The sequence below is a fragment of the Lathyrus oleraceus genome, chromosome 6 (genome assembly GCF_024323335.1).
Source record: "Lathyrus oleraceus cultivar Zhongwan6 chromosome 6, CAAS_Psat_ZW6_1.0, whole genome shotgun sequence".
Taxonomy (NCBI): Eukaryota; Viridiplantae; Streptophyta; class Magnoliopsida; order Fabales; family Fabaceae; genus Lathyrus; species Lathyrus oleraceus.
Window position 1 is genome coordinate 47,734,207 of NC_066584.1, and position 19,009 is coordinate 47,753,215.

Below are 19,009 nucleotides of genomic sequence, written 5' to 3' on the forward strand. Positions count from 1 at the left end.
CAAGGACTCAACTATACCCTAGTCTCCTTAAGGACTCACAAAGAATAACCTTCTTTGTCTTCTCAAGGATAACCTCCTTAAGGAATCAAATAAACAGTTTGAATAATATTTTGTGTGTTACAAGTTGCTTCTATACAAGCAGATTTTACACAAATGATAAACAAACACTTAAATAAAAATTATGTACAAAAGAATGATAATTTTTCACAAATAAATAGACTTGTCAAAATGTTGTATCACCGACGACTTTTCTTCAAGTCTCAAGTCTCAGTTATATAGCATAAGAAGAAGACCGTTAGAGGGGAAATAGGGAAAGCTCATAGAGCGATTGTTCGTTGTTGTATGGTTAAAGGAGTGATGTTGTGAACTGTCCTTTGCCCATAAAATCAATGATAGGTGTGATGTATAATACTCTCCTTTGCCCATGAAATCAAGTAGTGGAAATTATATTTGATTTGATCTTATCTTCAATATCGTTGGCTTCTGATGAAAGTTAATGAAGAATGAAATGAAGAAACATAGAGCTAGATTCAGACACTTCAGAATCTTTGGTCAGAACCTTTACAGCATCAGTAGTGTAGCTTGAGATCTTTAGAATATTCAGAGTCTTTAGAATCTACAGTCATAACCTTGATAACCTCAATTGTCTGACTTGAGATCTTCAGAATCTTCAGCTATATAACACAACTTCATAAGCTTGCCATTCTTCAGAAGCTTTGGTGATCAGAGTCACGTCTAGAAGCACGAGTTGAGAGAACATTATAGTAACAACATAACATCTCCTCAGGAGTGAATCAGCATAGAAGCAGAAAGATCATTACAGCAGCAATATGGAATATCTTTCAGAACTTCTAATAACTGGCGTAAAAGCGGATTTAGAACTCATTATTTAGAAATTGATGATGTTGCACGTCATATACTCAAAATTAGAATTGGTTGTTAAAGCTACACAATAACAAACCATTAGGTTACCAAAATTGTTCTCGCACAAATACCACATTGGTATCATCAAAACTCAAGGTATAGGTGAGAACCAAATCTTATTCTAACAAATATATGTCAAGTTATTTATACGAAAACATGTACACCCAATATTGATTGGTTATTAGGGCTTACTCCAACAAATTCCTGCTCCTGAGAAGGTGAAATTATTCCTTTGTATGACTTTACATAACTCCTTTTTTATGAGATCGATGTTGTATCATCGTGGTATGCTACAGACGAATCTATGCCATATATGCAATTGGAACGTAGAGATGACTTTCCAATGCTTGAGAAACTATGAATTTGCTACTCGTTTTTCAAAATCTATTGGCTTTTTGGACCCCTTATTCTTCAAAAGGGATAATTTATATGATTTTATTATACATGAATCGTTGGTGGCTCTATCTTTTGGGGTGCTCTTTGGTGGTTGTGGCACGCTAGGAACAAATTGTGTCATGCGAATGAAATATTGTCTTCCTATACTTTGAAACTCATCTCAATGAATTATGCTAATCTGTTAGCTAAATAATTTATCAAGCATATAAGGTTTCATCCAATGATAACATTTATGTGGAATGCTTACAAATGTAGTAATATGATTTTAAATGTTGATGGGAGTAGCCTCAGTAATCATGTAGTCTCGGGTTTTGGTGGATTAGTTTGAAATGCTGGTGATGCTTGGTATACAATTTTGCGGGTAATATGAGTTATTTGAAGATCCTTCATACTAACCTGATGATGCTATATTGTGGATTGTGTATGGTCTGAGAACTTGGCATCAAATAATTGATGTGTTATTCTGACACCAACTATGCTATCAAGTTTATCTCAGAGTCAATTTGTGTCTGAAATTAGTGTGCCACGATTCTTCACAACATTAATGATTTTATCTATATGGAATTGCGAGTTCAACTATTTCATACTCTTAGGGGAAGGAAAGGTTTGTGCTGACTATCTGGAAAAACACGAGACTACTAATGATGTAGTCTACCTGTCCTTTGTGGAATCTCCTTTTAAAATCACGAATCTTATGCTAATTGATGCTATTGGAATTGTATTTTATAGATAATTTATTCTTTTCTTTTCTTTTCCTTTTCCTATTTGTATAAAAAACGAAAATAATTACTCAGTTTTTCCTCTCACATTCACTTCTATCAAATAAACTTTCTTTCTACTTTCTTTCTTTTTCATTTTCTTTCCTTTTAAAATTTTTACCATTCACTTTCTTTACCTTTTAATCCAAAAAAGAAATAGGGAGAAATAAATTATATATCGTGTTTCAATCAGAACATTGTGTTTCTCTCTTCTCGTCGTCAAACTCTTCTTATCATCTTTTCTCTCGTCTTGTTGTCGAACTCTACTTATCGTCTATCCACCATAGTGAATCCTTGTTGTCGACCGTTTTATGTTACAACCATTTCGAGCATCTCAATTTCTATGGTTGTCTTATTCTCTATTGCATGTGTTATAACTACGACTTGAGTGTAAGTATTTATTCTTCCCCCCACTTCACTCTATATTAACCCTAGGTTACTTGTTTTTGAGATGATAAACAGTACTTAACTCGTTACTCGCACCAGTTACTCACTTCGTTTTCAAGTTTCATAGAGTGCACAAAAGTATTCTCATCAATAGAGTTTTCAATTTCGTGCAAAATCAAATAGAAAATGGAAGCAAACAACAAAGATCAAATTTTGGATGTTGGATCTGTGGTTGAAGTTGTTTCTGTCGAGGCTGGTGATGCACCTCTTTACGCCTTTGAATGCCTCTGCATGCACTTTTATCCAAATGTATTGATTCATTTACTCGATTATGCATTACTTCTACTTTGGAGTTATTGAATTCATAGGATTTATCTTTACAACTTCATATGATGTTTTTTTTTTGTTTTTTTTTTATCATCTTACTTGAAATTCTGCCATTTTATTGAAGGAACTACAAGATTTTTATTTACTTTAATTCCTAACTTCATGAAGGTACATGTTCTTATTTTTCACTCCTTGTTTCTTATGCTTGATTGGTGGGTTTTTTGGTTAATGCTTTCTACCATTAGGTAATGATATTGGGTTTTGGAAACATGTATTTTAAATCCAATGCCTTCTTTATCCTCTTCCTTATGCTGATGTTTTAATTTTTCTTCTGTTTTTTTCTATATAAATTACTTTCTTCTAGTGTAATATATAATGGAAACTTACCATTCAAATTGATTTTGCAATACTACTCTGTGCTACGTTGACACAAATTAATTTTGTGAATGGGTTGATTATGGCTAAAGGATAATAGTGAGATGGATGCCAATTGTTTTGTTTGGATAATAATAAGTTGAATGATAATTTATTTATATTTGGATACATTAATGTGAAAAATAAATTGAACATTAAATTCAAGGGTAAAATCAAATGTAGAAGACAAACTGCGTATAAAATATAGTTTGAATTTAGAAACAGTTATATAACTACTTCTGAATGCATAAACATGACAAAATATAGTCTAACCTATATAATCAATTTTGACTCCTCAATCTAAATTACCGTTAAGACAAACTAGGTACTCTTATCTCCATATTAAATATGGTGTCTCTATGACTACTTTAAATGGAACTGGTTATGGATATGAATAATTACGCATAAAACACTTTACAAAAAGAGTCACAAAGATATAATTGAAATATCTTAGATCGAACAATTTCAAACATGATACAATTTCAAAATGTATTATATTATGTATATATGTATTTACCATAACGAACCATTCGTATAGTCTCAATACCATTTCGAGTCATTTTCTTCTACTTCATACTTGAACTATTATATAAGAATTCTAACTTGTGTCATGTGTACAAGTCCATAATTGATGAAGTAAGGGAAACACAATCCATATAACAAATATGATTAAGAATAACGTCCTTATGTTTAATGAGGTCTTATGATTAAGTCACACTTAATGTATCATTAAACAATCTAATTAGGAATTTATTCTGTCATAGATGAGTAACACAATAAATACAATGCCCAATAAGTATATATATTAACAAAAAATATATATTAAGGTAATTATACAGAAACATGTACAACCAATATTGATGAGTATTAGGGTTTACTCCAACATATTCCTTCTCCTAAGAAGGTTAAATTATCCATTTGGATGACTTTACATAACTCCCTTTCTACGAGATCGATGTTTTGTCATCGTGGTATGCTCCAGACAAATATATGCCATAGATGCAATTAGAATGCTGAGATGACTTTATAATGCTTGAGAGACTATGAATTTTTTACTCACTTTTGGAAATATATTGGCTTCTTGGACCCCTTATTCTGAAGGAGAAGAGCGAACCAAAATGCAGCGGAATTAAAAAAAATTCTCCTTTAGTGATCCTTACGAAAGGGCATGATCAGTGATAGAATCGTTACCTCTTGTGGCGATTGAAATCTTTGATGCAGATCTACGGAGCGATCACGATCATTGAGTGGTGACAACGCCTCTACTCAGTCCACACGAACATATTCCTTCAATCTCAGTGCTAACTGCTACGAATGAAGGCTTTGAGTGTGGAGAGAGAGAGAGAGAGAGAGAGAGAGAGAGAGAAACGAAATTGCAATTGCGCAAATGCTTATGCACAAGGGTTCTATTTATAGAACCACTTATGTGGGCTGCAAGCTAAAAAGCCCACTTAAGTGTATGTGGCCCATATCTTATAATATGCCAAAATCATTCAAGCGTGTGGTACCTTACCATATTTCGTATTCTACTTAAGTACATCGTACCTTACGATGTTCTACAATTCACTTAAGTGCACCGTACCTTATGGTGTTCCTTAGTTACTCTATCTCTCATCAATCCGTCCTTTTGTGTATGACCCTGTAGGTTTTCGCGGCATTGGCAATTATATTAAATCATGTATTTAACATAATAAACAGTGAGCGGTATCTAGCAACACATCACTGCTACCCAAGACACGAAAATGTCATGTGATCTGACAAATCCTTTTGTGATAATACTTATATGTACAATTACCCTTTTGCCCTTATGTCTATATTGAACACAAGGCATATACCGTGTTATCCTTGTCCAGTTCAATATTGGGCCCATAGACATTTATCCTGTTACGCAGGATGAGCAAATTCCATCTAGGTCACTCATGTCCCTCAACATGCTTCGTGGAGTACCCATCAACTGTCTTTATGGTCATCCAGTTACGAATAATGTTTGATCAGCAATAAGGCACTCGACTCTTCATCTAGGGTCCATAGTGGTTTCAGGTCGAAGGGTGGTATACACCATTATCATTATGATAATAACTTATGATACTTTGCATAACATTCTATATAGTATTCTCATAGCGGGTCAATCCAGTATAAATATTACTCTTAATATTCATACCTATGTTTAAGACTTGATAACTTCTTATCCATGATCCATGAGATGTGAACATCAGTCTATATACATAATAGTCTTAATGCTTTAATGTTATCCCATTTCACAATAAAGCTCGACAATAGATACTTTAATAATAGTGTCCTTATGTTTAATGGGATCTCATGATTAAGTCACACTTGATACATTAAACGGACTAGCTATTCTAGGGACTTTATTAAACAAACATAATAAAGAAAAAACCTTTTATTATTAATAAATAATTCGATACAAGTACCAAAAGTATTGGACTCTAGGGCTTACACCAACATATTCTTCGAAGGGGATAATTTATATGATTTGATTTATACATGATATCATTGGCGACTTTATCTTTTCGGCTGTTTGTTGGTGGTTGTGGCGCGCTAAAAATAAATTGTGTCTTGCGAATGAAGTGGTGTCTTCCTATACTTGAAAACTCATCTCAGTAATTTTTGTTAATTTGTTAGCTAAATAACTTTTCAAGCACAATATGTCTCATCCAACGAGAACATTTATGTGGAATGCTTAAAATGGTAGTAATATGATTTTGAATGTTGATGGTAGTAGCCTATATAATCATGTAGTCTCGAGTTTTAGTGGATTCATTCAGAATGATGATTATGCTTGGGTTTATGATTTTGCGGGTAATATTGGTTATTTCAACATCCTTCATGTTGAGTCGATGATGCTATATCATGGATTGTGTATGGTATGAGAACTTGGTATCAAAGACCTGATATGTTGTTCTGACACCAACTAAGCTATGAAGTTTATCTCAGAGTCTATTAATGTTTGGCGTCAGCGTATCGCGATTCTTCACAACATTAATGAGTTTTTCTCTATGGAATTGCAAGTTCAACTATTTCATACTCTTAGGGGAAGAGAATATGTGTGCTAACTATCTAGCACAATAAGAGAATGATAATGATATAGTGTACCTGTCCTTTGCAGAATCTCCTATTGAAATCACGACTCTTCTGCTAACTGATGCTACTAAAAGTGTATTTTCTAGATAATTTATTATTTTATTTTATTTTCCTTTTACTATTTGTACCAAAAAGATTACTCATTTATTTCCTCTCATATTCACTTCTATCAAATAAACATTCTTTCTACTTTCTTTCTTTCTACTTTCTTTCTTTCTACTTTCTTTCTTTTCATATTCTTTCCTTTTAACAATATTTCTATTCACTTTCTTTACCTTTTAATCCAAACAAAGCAATAGGGAGAAATAAATTATATATCGTGTTTCAATCAGAACATCTTGTTTCTCTCTTCTCGTCGTCAAACTCTTCTTGCTGGCATTTCTTTCTTCTCATTGTCGACCATTTCTTGCCATCTATCCACCATCGTGAATCCTCGTTGTCGACCGCTTTGTGTCACAACCATTTCGAGCATCTCAATTTCTAGGGTTATCTTATTCTTTTATTACGTGTGTTATAACTCCGATTTGAGTGTAAGTATTTATTCTTCTCCCCTTTTCACTCCATTTTAACCATATGTTACTTATTTATGAGTTGATAAACAATACTTAACTCGTTACTCGCACATATTACTCACTTAGTTTCCAAGTTTCATAGAGTGCACAAAAGTATTCCCATTAATAGAGTTTTCAATTTCATGCAAAATAGAATAAAAAATGAAAGCGAACAACAAAGATCAAATTGTGGATGTTGGGTCCGTGGTTGAAGTTGTTTATGCTGAGGCTGGTGATGCACCTCTTTACGTCCTTGAATGCCTCTGTATGAACTTTCATCAAAATGTATTGATTCCTTTACTCAATTATGCATTGCTTCTAATTTCTAGTTATTGTATTTATATGGCTTACCTTTACAACTTCATATGATGTTTATTTGATTTTGTTTTTATCATCTGACTTGAAATTCTGTCATGTTTTTCAGGGAACTACAAGATTTTTATTTACTTCAATTCCTAACTTCAGGAAGTTACATGTCCTTATTTTTTACTCCTTGTTTCTTATGCTTGAATGGTGGATTTTTTTGGGTTAATGTTTTCTACCATTAGGTAATGATATTGTGATTTGGGAATATGAATTTTAAATCCAATGCCTTTTTATCCCCCTTCTTATGCTAATGTTTTAATTTTTTTCCGTTGTTTTCTATATAAATTACTTTCTTCTAGTGTAATATATAATGAAAACTTACCATTCAAATTGATTTCCCAATACTACCGTGTGCTGTGTTGACATAAATTAATTTTGTGAATGAGTTGATTATGGCTAAAGTTTAATAGTGATGTGGATGCAAATTGTTCCATTTGGATAATGATAAGTTGAATGTTAATTGATTTGTATTTGGATACATTAATGTGAAAACTAAATTGAACATTAAATTCAGGGGTAAATCAAAATGTACAAGACAAATTAGATACAAATTATAGCTTGAATTTAGAAACAATTATAGAACTACTTATGAACACCGAAACATGACGAAATCTAGTATACCCTATAGAATCAATTTTGACTCCGCAATCTAAATTATCATTAAGACAAACTAGCTACTCTTACCTCCATATTAAATATGGTGTCTCTAAGATTACTTTAAATGGAACTGGTTATGGATAGGAATAATTACACATGAAACAATTTATAAAAAGAGTCACAAAGATATAATCAAAATATCTTAGATCGAACAATGTCAAAGATGATATAATTTGAAAATTTTATTATATTCTTTATATATGTATTTACCATAACGAACCATTTGTATGGTCTTAATACCATTTCGAGTTGTTTTCTTCTACTTAATACTTGAATTATTATATAAGAATTCTAACTTATGTCACATGTACAAATTCATAATTAATGAAGTAAGGGAAACACAATTCATATAAAAAAAATATGTTTAAGATTAACGTCCTTGTGTTTAATGAGTTCTTACGATTATGTCACACTTAATGTATCATTAAACAATCTACTTATTATAAGGACTTTATGTCGTATATGAGTAAAACAATAAATACAATGCCTAATAAGTATATATATTAACAAACAATATATTTCAAGGTAATTATACAAAAACATGTACAACCAATATTGATTGGATATTAGGGTTTACTCCAACATAATCCTGCTCCTGAGAAGGTGAAATTCTTCCTTTGGATGAATTTACATAACTCCCTTTCTACGAGATCGATGTTGTGTCATCATGGTATGCTCTAGACGAATATATGCCATAGATACAATTAGAATGCTGAGATGACATTACAATGCTTAAAGGTTTATGAATTTGCTACTCATTTTTGAAAATCTATTGGCTTCTTTGACCCCATATTCTTCGAAGGGGATAATTTATATGATTTGTTTATACATGACATCACTGGCGACTCTATCTTTTTGGCTGCTTGTTGGTGGTTGCGGGTAATTGTTGCGCTCAAATTTTATGGCTCAAACAACAATTACTCGACTTCGATGTTCAACTTGAACGTATTCCTATTTTTTGTGACAACACAAGCGCCATCAATTTAACCAAAAATCCTATACTACATTCACGCACTAAACATATTGAAATTCGACATCACTTCCTTAGGGATCATGTTAAGAAAGGTGAGGTTGTCTTCGAGCATGTTGATAGCAAAAATCAACTTGCCGATATTTTCACAAAACCACTTGCGACTGAGCCTTTCTTCCACATCCGTAGGAAACTTGGTGTTCTCGATATCTCGGATCACGTTTAATATATATATATATATATATATATATATTATATATATATATATATATATATGTATATATATATATATATATATATATATATATATATATATATATATATATATATATATATATATCATGCATGTCCATTCCGTGATTCATAAGTGAGGGTTATATGAAGGCACTTGTCGTCTATCACCATTGGTGGTAATATCGATCCTATCCATTTGACCTATATTGATCAGTTATGTATGTAGACATACTTGTTAAGTTTTGATATTCATAATTGATTGATTTGAACTAGGTGTGATCCATTTCTATGCTTGAATTATGCTTGAACTTGCTTAGGTATCTCATTTATCATACATTATGCGTTAAGAAAATTAGTTTGAACCTCATATCATTTAACTATTAACATTGGTCCCAACAGGTCAACTGAATGAGTTGACTCATCAATCTTTGCGTTTTCCTCGGGTCCCAATAGGTCGACCTGTGAGTCGACTCATCAATCTATGTGTTCTCCTCGGGTCCAAACTGTAGCGGGGTATTCGTTACCTTGAGATTTATTGACTAAATCAAAAGTAAATCATACAATTCGAGTCGCCACCGCACTTCTATTTATCCAAAGGAGAGGTTAGAAAGCGAACAAAAATCAAGTAAGAAGTTTTATCAAATCAAAAACTAATAAAAATGTCAGAGATCTGGGTAAGGGGGTTGGTTATGCTAAGGGAGCCCTTTTTGCAAAGATGTATTGTAAGTTGGTATTTGTGAAAATATTTATGCAAACAAGATAGGGGAGATGAGAAAAGAATGTACATATTATTTACAATTTTGTTGTTTGAATGGATGAACCCATTACCTACGTACCATCACAAAGGTAAGATCAAAACCTCGTAGTTTGGGGTAAAAATCTCAAAATATTGGTGAATTGATTGGTCAGAAGTGTAACACCCTTCTAAAAAACCCCAAATATTTAATTAAAAATAACAATATATCAATCAGAGTAAATATGCAATTAAGGGTGTCACACAATCTCTTCACACCATTCACCAAAATAAATCGTCATGCTCTTTTATTATATCAAAACATAAAGCATTGCACAATACACAGCGGATAGAGAACAACTCAATCATGCAAAACATGTAACACATTACATGTAAAATTATTCAACAATGTAAAACATCCCGTCCCGATGTTACATCTATCAGAGCATGACCCACTAAGGAGACTACACTAGACTCCAAGCACTAGCTTCTACTCAAGCACTGCTCGTTACCTGAAAAATAGTTGTAAGGGTGAGTTCCTCAATCGATATAATAAGCATTATAAAATATCATGTCATGTTAAGTAATTTAACACATTAATCACCCTAATCATATCACACATTCAGTAACGGCACATCAACTCAATTATCATACTCAATACCAACACAACTCATACTCATACTCAATACCAACACAAACACACGTAAAATATTGGAATACATCCATTCATATCATACGCCATACATACATTATGCAATGAGACTCCATGCATGCGGTACCGACTATTCGTGAACATATAGTTCAACCTCACCGATCAAATCCAGATACGGCTACCAAGCCCACTAGTCCCACTCATTTGAGACCTAGTGACTCACTCACTAATTCCTCACAATGGGAATTAGCTACCACCCCAAGGGCCATGCTATGCACGCTAATTCACCTAGCATGCAAACATCAACAACATTCCATAATGACTAACTCACTAATTCCTCACCATGGGAATTAGCTACCACCATAAAGGCCACAATATGCATGCTAATTCACCTAGCAATGCAAAATCATCAACAATAATCCACAATGGACATATGCTCACACTCTAAGCCATAACAGTCCATTCACAATTGCATACATAATATATACATCCACAGCATTATGCATACCATCATACATCATCAACACATGTATCAAAACATCATATCCTGTCAATTAATTAATCACAGTATTAGCACACTCTACTAATACCTATACTGCTCAAAATAACGGGAATTGATCCCTACTATACCATACATCAGCTAAATTACATTACTCAGCTGAACAACCACAAACTGCACAACAACAGCACAGAAAAATCACAATTCTGCCCATACGCGTATTGCCTAGTCCCATACGCGTATGGCTAATTTCTCAGCCAAACCCATACGCGTATCACCTGCCTCATACGCGTATGCTACGCGTACCACATCCTCATACGCGTACCAACAGAGACAAAATCACGTTCAAAACATCATCTTCCTCATCCATACGCGTATTGCCTAGTGCCATACGCGTACCAGACCATCTCATACGCGTATTGCCTAGTGCCATACGCGTATGACCAGAAACCAGATTTCCAGATCTGCTATGGTTTTCTCTGCTACGAGATCTCTCCAATTCCACCTTCCACAGTCCAATTCTTACACAACATTCGTTCATATCATCTAACACAATCATATTCTATTCAATTTCACAAATCCTAACATTATTACATCTAATTCTTACGAATTTCCTTCAATTATAATCCAAATTTCGTTCATCCAATATTTCACAATTTCAGCATACATCATTCTAATCAGAGTCAAATCAATGGTTTATCACTACCCAGTACATGTTATCCCATAATACCCATTAAACGATGATAAACCCCCCCTTACCTGAGTTAATCCGGCAAACCTTCAGCTTCAAGCTCTTCCGTTCTTCAACCCCTGCTCTCTCGCTCTTCCTCTTTTCCCTTTTTCCTCTTTTCAGCCGCTTCTCTGAGTTTCACGTAAAAATCCTTTTTACCAAAATGGAACTCTTTTCTTATTTCCAACTTATATATATTTTCCAATAATTATTATTCCAATAATAATAATAATAATCCAATAATTCCAATTATTTAATTAAATTAATAAATATAATATTAACTTAAATTAAATAATTATCTTATTTTTATCGGGGTGTTACAACTCTCCCCCACTAAAAGAGTTTTCGTCCTCGAAAACATACCTCAAGCGAATAACTCCGGATAAGACTCCTTCATCTGACTCTCAAGTTCCCAAGTCACATTGCCACCTGCTGGTCCTCCCCAAGCTACCTTTACCAAAGCAATCTCTTTACCCCGCAACTGCTTCAACTCTCGATCCTCGATCCTCATAGGTGATGTTTCAACAGTCAGGTTATCTCTCACCTGTACATCATCTACTTGGACTACATGCGACGGATCAGGAATGTACCTCCTCAACTGAGACACATGAAAAACCTCATGCAAATTCGCAAGCGACGGCGGTAAAGCGATACGATAGGCTACCTCCCCTATCCTCTCCAAAATCTGATAAGGACCAATAAATCGAGGTGTCAACTTCTTTGACTTCAAAGCTCGACCAACCCCAGTTATCGGAGTGACACGAAGAAACACATGATCTCCCTCTTGGAACTCAAGTGACTTCCTCCTCTTGTCGTGATAACTCTTCTGACGACTCTGAGCAATTCTCATCTTCTCCTGAATCATCTTAATCTTTTCCGTAGTTTGTTGAACAATCTCCGGTCCAACCACAGCACTCTCACCGGACTCATACCAACATAAAGGTGTCCGACATCTCCTACCATACAAAGCTTCAAACCGTGCCATACCAATGCTCGAATGAAAACTATTGTTGTAGGTAAACTCAATCAAAGGTAAATAACAATCCCAAGCACCTCCTTTTTCCAAAACACAAGCCCTCAAAAGGTCCTCCAGTGACTGAATCGTCCTCTCAGTCTGACCATCAGTCTGCGGATGATATGCAGAACTCAATCTCAACTTAGTTCCCAAAGCCCTCTGCAAACCTTCCCAGAACTTCGATGTAAATCTAGGATCTCTGTCCGAAACAATACTCGACGGAATACCATGCAAACTTACAATTTTCTCAATATACAACTCGGCTAATCTCTCTAACGAATAATCCATTTTGATCGGAATGAAATGAGCCGATTTTGTCAATCTGTCAACAATCACCCAAATAGCTTCAAAATTCTTAATTGTCCTCGGTAAACTGTCGCATCCTGCGAAAAAACAACCGGCGAGGCTCAAATAAAAACACACACACAGAGCCGCCACTGCGCGTTATTTATCCCAAGATAGGGAAAGGAAACGCTCAGAGAAACCTGGAAAGGAAATGGTCTTGCGACCAAAGAGAAAGGGTAAGGGAGTCGGTTACGCAAGGGGAAGGTATTAGCACCCCTCACGTCCGTCGTACTCGACGGGATCCACGTCCTAGAATAAAGAATAGGTTGCTAAACATCACACACACACACGGGGAACGCAGGTGGGGTTAAGAGGAACGAGCTCGATAAGGTATCGCACCTTATGCCTACATATCTTGTCTGGAACAAGAATCAGAGCCACTGTAGTTCGGCTTACGCACGCCAAACAACACAAAACGCACAAACAGATGGCCAACATGGAGCCCGACGACCACTTGATGGAATTACGTCGGCATCCGAACCAAAACGCACTCAAAAGGGCAAACGTGGAGCCCGACAGCCAATCACTGGGCTTACGTCGGCATCCGAACCAAAAGCAAACACACGCAAAAAAAGAAAAAGGTTGCCCGGAGTGGTCTCGCACGACCACCTGCCTACATACCTCGTCTGGAACGAGGATCAGGGCGATGTAGTTCCCCTGAAAGGGACTGCATTGCTAACCAGAAACCAAGGAAGGACACACTACTAGGGAGCTGGACTCGAGCCTAGTGTTGTCATGCATCGTTTACCCTAAGTTCAGTTTTCTATCCTACTTGCATAAGCAAACTACTCCTATCCAGGAAAGAAGCAAGCACACAAGCATACAAAATAATTCACGCATACATCAAATGAGAACAAGCATCTCAGATATCCACATAGCACGCACTATAACCAAACAAGGGGCTCACACAATAGGTTTGACTGCCTCAGCAAGTCGTCTGTACGGGCTGTGTTTGCTCTTAACCTTGCCATTACGAGGCTAAGGTGAAGCAGATGAAAGGATGAAGTGAGGATGAGACCTCACAGCTCTTATCCCTAACCAGGGAGAGCTTCTGACAAATGAGCATGGGTCCAGAATGGGGGAACCCTTCTATACTCAGAGACTCTGACACAATGTGCACTGCACGGATCTTGGGCTTGTAATCTCAATGCTACAACCATGTAATGGGAGCAAGGAGAAGACTCACAGAATAGTGGGGGGTAGACTGCATACCCCTACCTTCCACCAATTGCCTCTTTTAGAGGACTTTCACCTGCTTGGCACGAAAAATAAAGAACCACAATCATTGCCTCTTAAGGAGGACTTCAGACATTTGCCCGGCCCGGTAATAGCCGGGTCTCCCAGACTACATGAAGTCAAGAGGACCTACCTCAAGCGGTTTACACAACCGAGCAGCAGCTACCAAGCAAGTTCTTAAAATAACTAGAAGCGGCTAAAGGTACCTGTACAAAAACTAACCAATTAGCAACTCAGACAAACAGTCAGAAAACAACAAGTGTTCAACCAATCAGACTATACAAACTAATGCACAACAAAGCAAGCTCAAAACTCAAGCCCAAGCTTCACAACCTACAAAAACACAGTTATGTTAGTGTACAAACATCAAACAACATCAATTGCATTTAACTTGATTCATTCTCCATGTGCATTGTGCTATTCATCCTGAAAAATCAAGCAAACATTAGCAACTAGACCACTAGGCCAAGCCTAGGGTCCAAAGGCAAGAAAAATTCCTAAACAGCAAGGTATCTCTAACCAAACTCAAATTAATGTCAAACAAAAGCCAACACAATTAGTCTCATGTCCATATCATTCATTATGTTCATTTTATGCACAAAACTATCCAACCTAGGTCAAATGGAACACAAAACATCCAAACAGAACTATTGCATCCAATTCCATATCAAAACAAATCCAAAAAATCCCAAATAAATTACACCTAAACAGGACCTATCCTAGGTCTAGCATGTCAAATTTTAGCTTATTTGGACAAAGGAAACCATGTCAATGAAAATCAACAAAAACAGACACAATTACATGCTCCAAATCACAACATCAACACATGCTTCCACTTCAAAAATTCACAACTCAATGAAAACAATAAAGAAATGAGTAGGACCAAAACAGGGATGTTCTATCATGTGTCTACAACTATCATACCAAATTTCATGATCATTCAATACCATATGAGCATTTCACATTAAATCTACCAACATGTATCACATGAGCTTGCACAATTGACCAATCAGAGATGAAAAATAGCAATCAAATTGAAAATGCAACATAAAATTCCACAAAATTCACATAGCATCCTAACATGTTAATGAACATCCATGCAAAATTTCATATCATTCTAACAAGTCTAAGTCACTCAAATAAATCCAGCAAGTTGACATAATGAGGTGTGACACAAATTGTCACACCTAAGTTCCAAAATTCACATCTCAATGACCAGGTATCAAAAACTCATGAAATTTACATGGAAATAAGCATCAACCAGTCCACAATTATCACAAAAATTTTCAAGCATTTATTTTAGGACATGAGGATTTCACAATAGGAATGGCAAAAGGTGCACAAAAATGACCTAAGTCAAACATCTCTAAGTCAAACCTATTTTTTACCATGCACAATTTCTAAAAATATGTCCATAAAATTCTACAAGGAATTTGGAATCCATAGAAAAAATCCTCACATTTTTTGGACTTTCCAATTATTTTTTATGAATTTTTTAAGGTGAAAATGATTTGGATAATATTATTTGGAATTAAGTTAATTAAATTAAGTGTTCAATGGCAGACCGGTAATTATCACTTCATAAACCAAAACGCGGCGTTTCAGTTATTCGTTGGAGGCACGCTATTGGCTGGGGATTCCGCGGGAAACACCATTTGAAAACGGCAAGGAGATAGAACGGATCAAACACAAGAAATATCCAGAAATTTCATCAACATCTTCATACATTTTCCAGAATTCCATGAACACGAAGAACAACAAATCTTAATGAAAATTAACAAATGAATATGCATTGGAAAGGTCTGATCGTGAAGAATCCAAATATCATCATAAAAACGTCCAGAAATTCACACATGAAACGAATCGATGGAATTAGGTTTTACATTCAAAACTTTCAAGCACGATATCTCACTCCATGCTTCATCATAATCCAAACTAAACCTATCATTGCAATCTACATGGAACGAACTTTCAAATGCATATAACAATTAAGCAATTCATGAGATTCGATTCGTCACCTTGTTTGGAATGCAGTGATGAATTAGCGCGCTTCTTGATGAATTTATCCAAAACAGTTCAAGGAGAAGATCTGGAAAAGTGAATTCAACTTGCAGTTTGATCCAACACAGTTCCACGCATGAGCAATCTCAATTCACCATTGATGAGTACACTTTGGACAGTCACAGATCTTGATGATTTGGATGTTGTTTTGCCAAAACAGTAGAAGTACAAGATGGATGGAGATTGAATCAACAAGAATTCTCGAATTCCATGGAGAATTGGAAGAGTTTGAAGGATTTTTGTGTTTTGTGTTCTTGAAGAAATGTGATGAATTTGGAGAATTTCAGATCTGTTTTGGGGAATTGTGATTTTCTGTTATGATTAGATGATGATTAGGATTATATATGCCACCTTAATCCAAGCTTAATCATGCTAATTAACCAATTTGGAAATGATTAGCAAAAGTGGTTAATTTCAAGTAAGGGCAAAATTGGAACTTCCCATGCCAGCTCATTGCCACCTCATGGATAGCTCATACACTCTCTAAATGACATGTGTGAGTTGTTGCAACTTGTTTCACTCTCATTGGATGTGTATTTTGGAAAATCACATGTGAATGGTTATGTGTCCAATTTTGCAATTTCGTTTTACAAGTCAAATTCCAAACCACAAGGCCTAGGCATGTAATGATGATTCCAACAAGTTTCAAATACCATTTATGAAGTGTAGCAAAAATCCCCACTCAAAAATTCCAATTATTTCACAAGTTGGACAATTTTGCCCCTGGTCCATTTTAACTGTCCAGTTGAAATTTGACTTTTTGCATTGGCCATTTTTGAGAAAATCCAATTATGCACCATGAAAGTACATGTCAAATGGAGTTTGTGCATATAAAGAACTTCCAATTTGGACAAACCATGTGGAAGTTATGGCCTCCTGATTATGGGTCATTTTTGAATTTCACTGAGCCCTAATTTTCCAACCATACATGGGATTTTCAAGTTCTTGGACTTTTTGGAAAGGTGAGAACAAGATCTACAACTTTCATGTTGAACACATTTTCATTTGAAGCAATTTTGGACATTTTATTTTGAGGTCAAAAACTTTCCATTTTTGGAAACTTCAATTACAAGTCGCTTTCTATTTTTGGCAGTTTTTGTTCTGACTTGATTTTCTTCATTCTTAAGCTTTGAGATGTCAAATAACACTTATTCCCACATGAATGAAGTGTATCCAACTCACTTCCACCTCCAAATCCATTAGACCATGTACAGTTGACCACAGTTGACTTTTCCAACTGACAGATGAATTTGGCCATGCATAGATCAAATTAAGCCCCAATCTTCAACTGAAATGGCTCAAGGGTGAAACCCTAGCCTTAATAAGCTCAATATAATCACAGAATGAACCCCATAACCACCATAGACCCCATCTCCTGATTATGCCCTGACTGGCCCAATGCAACTGATTAGGGTTGACCAGTGGTCAAAACCCTAATCTCAAGGAATCTGCCTCCATCTCCTGATGAAACCCAACCATAATGATGATGATGTATCACTGCAATCAAGATGAAGACCAACATCCATTGAGAACCATGAAACCCTAATTCACAGTCCAATCCTCAGATGGCCAATGATCAATCAATAAACCCCTAGGCTTGCTTTTGACTTCCTCATCTTCTGATCAAGACTTGAGAGGATAGCTTGCACAATGTAACCACATGATATGCAATATGCAATGCCTAATGACCTAAAAATGCATGCACAATGTTAAGCTTAGTCCCAAGAGAGGAGGGCAAATTTTGAGGTGTTACAGCTGCCCCTATTCAATTCACTGTGAACCTGTCGATATGAACAACCTCGGCTTTCAGATGATCAGGATGAAGAGTGATTGAATACCAAGAACAGACGAACAATTTGCACTCCGATGGGATAATAATTAACAGCGCCTGTCGGCATCGGCGAAGAAACAAACTCGAAAAACGTCGACCTGGATACCAAAATAAATGGTAACGCAAGGATAACCATGGCCTGAACATCACACATCCGCCGGGGATTATTATTCTTTCTTCCTTCTTCTTCTTTTTTCCTTGAACCTCGAAAATTTTTCTTCTTCTTAGTCTGAAAACCACTTCGGTCTGATTACCGGAACATCGGCCTGATTGCCACTTCGGTCTGAATACCGCCTCGGTCTGAACACCGGAAAATTGGTCTGAACACCACTTCGGCCTGAACACCGGAAAATTGGTCTGAACACCACAAGTGCTTCGACCTGATCGTCGGAAACTTCTTCGATCTGAGAATCGGAAATTGGGCCTGAATGCCACGTCGGTCTGAATACCGGAAAATTGGTCTGAAAACCATAAGTACATCGACCTGATCGTCGGAAACTTCTTCGGTCTGGACACCGGAAAATCGGCCTGAACGCCACTTCGGTCTGAATACCGCCTCGGTCTGAATACCGGAAAATTGGCCTGAATGCCATAAGTACATCGACCTGATCGTCGGAAACTTCTTCGGTCTGAACACCGGAAGATCGGCCTGAACGCCACTTCGGTCTGAATACCGCCTCGGTCTGAATACCGGAAAATTGGCCTGAATGCCATAAGTACATCGACCTGATCGTCGGAAACTTCTTCGGTCTGAACACCGGAAGATCGGCCTGAATGCCACTTCGGTCTGAATACCGCCTCGGTCTGAATACCGGAAAACT